The sequence below is a fragment of the Eupeodes corollae genome, chromosome 2 (assembly GCF_945859685.1).
Source record: "Eupeodes corollae chromosome 2, idEupCoro1.1, whole genome shotgun sequence".
In the NCBI taxonomy this organism is placed as follows: Eukaryota; Metazoa; Arthropoda; class Insecta; order Diptera; family Syrphidae; genus Eupeodes; species Eupeodes corollae.
This window is the reverse complement of record NC_079148.1, coordinates 67,738,907-67,742,459: the sequence shown is the minus strand read 5'-3', so window position 1 is coordinate 67,742,459 and position 3,553 is coordinate 67,738,907.

Sequence of the window (3,553 nt, the reverse complement as noted above, 5' to 3'; positions counted from 1 at the left end):
TTAAATTTTTTCTTTGAAGCTACGTGAGAGATAAGGTATAGGCCAAGCTCCACAATCTTTTCAAGAGTTGTAGAATTCGTAGAGTTATCGAGGACATTCGTGTTAAAATTGCAATCATAGCCAAGGCTACCATTGGGCTGATGTCGTACATACATAAATATGTACATACTTTCTTCCTTGTAACGAAATAAGCAGCAGCTGTCAAAATATTGTTATTGTCATTTTTTAATACCTCCTATCATCTTGGCGCCTAAAATATTTCCTATCATCACATTTCACTCATTGTTTTGCTTATATTTTATTTAATGTAAGTATTTGTTTAGTTTTTTTCTGTTTTTTAATACAATTATAAACAATTAAACTCACAGAACTTGTGCAAAGTATGATAGGAGTTATTATGTTTGTTACAAATGTTACCATAACATCTCCTATCAACGGATTTGTATTGAAATTTTCATTTTTTTATTTCAGTTCTTAAATAAGTTAATGACTCGTCGTACCACAAATTAACGTTTTAACAGACCCTTCTTGGTAGGTTAATTAATTTATAGATTTAGAATGCTCTTTTAATTTATTATTTGAAAGCAAAATGTGCTCTCGAGCGAAGAAATGCCTAGAAATGGCGCGGGCTCAAACGGCTTCTATCTTTCCCAGAACCATCAAAATGACTATTGAACCGGTTAACAGCATCTTTTCCAGTACCAATGAAATGTTCATTGAACCAGCCTCCACAACTCTAGCCACAACGAAATGACTGACGAGTCGTGTCTTGATGTGGGATCAGTGGTTGAAGTGCATGAACACCAGATCATACAGCTAGAGTTTAATAATACATCGGAAACTATAGAAAACAATGAGCTTTTACTTGAAGAAAAAATTTCGAGAAGTATTTGATAGCATGAATATATCCCTCTGGTCATCAATTTGCACAAAATTCCGACAGAAAACAACTACTGCCACATTCGATCAAAAGAACAAGCAAGGAAATGGAAATGGAAATGGCAAACGATACAAAAATGGCAGAAAATGGAAAAGCTATCGTGCTCACCATGGATTTACAAGCAACAAAAACAAGCCCCCAATTGAGTTTTAGCGCTGCCAGCAGTAACCGACATCAAAGCAATTTTATATGACCAAGGAACAATAATGTTCAAATGGTAGACATGTGCATTAAAGAGGACACAACCGTCCACAGGTTTTTCTTAAAACCAACCCCTGTCTATCAACTCCTACTCTCACCTCCCCGTGGTGAACATCGGGTGCCTAGTACCTCAACTGGAGATTGGGTTCCAACCCCAGTGGAAAGTTGTTGGGGGCAGCAAACGAGAGAGGTGGGGAGAGGTGTTTCCACTAAGGCACCTATCGTTATCCAGACGGCAGCGGAGGAATTCCCGAGATGGAATCAACGGTGACGTCTACAGTTCCAGTAAGGTTGAACTACTTAGTGAACACCTTATAGGGCTTCTTCGACTTATTCGGAGCCCAGGCCTGTAAGGAGCGTTTGATCCGGCTCCCCATCATTGGAGTTATACTTAGGATCTGGCCCTCCAGTTTGGGGGTTGTGCGTCGGGGTGACTTCCTGGCCACGTAAAAGCTTTCAAAGTTGCGAAGCACCAACAAGCCTCGGATACGGACTGATTTACTGTTGACAACCAACGCAAACGAATAAAGGACAACGAACTTCGGATATGCACGTGGAATGTTAGGTCTCTTAACAGACCACGTGCAGCCGAAGAATTAGCGGAGGCCCTAGACTGCTATAAAGCAAACATCACCGCCATTCAGGAAATACGATGGGATGGGCCGGGCACAAAGAGGATGAAAAACTGCAATATTTACTATGGTGACTGCTACCACGAAAACCAACAGCGCTTATTTGGATGCGGCTTCGTCATTAGAGCCAGAAGTCTTGAGCTATACATATTAGGTGCATCAATGAGCGCTTTATGACCATACGCATCAAGGCTAAATTCGGCAACATTAGCCTGATATGCGCGCACGCCCCCACAGAAGAGAAAGACGACAACACCAAAGATAGACAAAACATATGAGCACTGCCCTAGCTACGATATTAAAATAGTCCTGGGCGATTTTAATGCCAAGCTAGGAAGGGAAGACATCTTTGGTGGAATAATCGGGAAGAACAGCCTGCACGAAAACACTTCCGACAATGGATTCAGGCTCATAGATTTTGCTGCGGGGTGAAACGTCATGGTAGCCAGTACGCGTTTTATACACCTCAACATCCACAAAGGAACTTGGACTTCTCCAGATCAATCTACCTTCAATTAGATTGACCATATTGCGATCGACGCCAGACACGCTTCCAGCATTATGGATGTACGAACTTTCCGAGGAGCTAACATCGACTCGGACCACAACCTTGTTGTAGCCAAGGTAGCACTTCGGATTTCCAGACTCAAGGCAAAACAGGGATGTGCTGGGAGAAGATACAACGTCGAACGGCTACAATCGCCAGAGATCGCCAAATCCTTTTCCGACCGAGTTACAAGTAACCTCTCTCGAAGTTCTCTGCCGCCAACACAATGTATCGAAAACCAGTGGCAACATTGCCAAGATGCAATCAGAGAACCCGCCTCTGATGTGCTGGGTTTCAAACAGCCACCAACAAGGAACCCCTGGTTTGATGAGGAATGTCGGCAGGCAAATGCAGCCAAACAACAGGCACGCAAAGCGGCGCTGCATAAAAGGACGAGAGCTGCTCGTGAGCTCTATGAGCAGAAGAGGCGAGAGGAACGCCGACTTCTCAAAAGGAAAAAGAGAGGGCATGAGAAGCGTTCGGTCGAAGATGTTGAGAGGTATAAAAGCAGGAATGAGGTTCGAAAGTTTTATGAACAGGTGAAACGAAATTCACAGGTACATAAACCTAGAACCGAAGGCTGCAAAGACGAAAGTGGAAACATCATAGTGGAACCGCAGTCAATGCTGAGGATATGGAAGGACCACTTCTGCAGACTGTATAACGGCGATGAAGAACTGAATTCCGCTGTCAGGCAGGATGACCCATTCGATATAGACGACGAAAGTCAACAATCCCGTCTTCACGACTTAGACGAAGTAAAGATTGCCATATCTGAAGTCTAATATAGCCGCTGGAGCGGATGGCTTGAATGCCGAGCTTTTTAAAGCAGCTGGAGATAAGTTGGTTAGGAGCATGCACCAACTTATCTGTAAGATATGGTCGGAAGAAAGCATGCCCTATGAATGGAACCTCAGTATTGTTTGCCCGATAATGAAAAAAGGATACAATCTAAACTGAACCAACTATAGAATAATAATAACAATAATATGTGAACGTATAAAGCCCATCGTCAACAACCTGATAGGTCCTTATCAGTGTGGTTTTAGACCAGGAAAGTCCACAGTTGATCAAATACTCACTTTACGGCAGATCCTGGAAAAAACTCAAGAACAAGAAATCGACACCCACCATCTTTTCATCGATTTCAAGGCCGCATATGACAGCATCTACAGGGACGAGCTGTATAGAGCCATGTCTAGTTTTGGCATCCCTGCCAAACTCGTCTGTTTG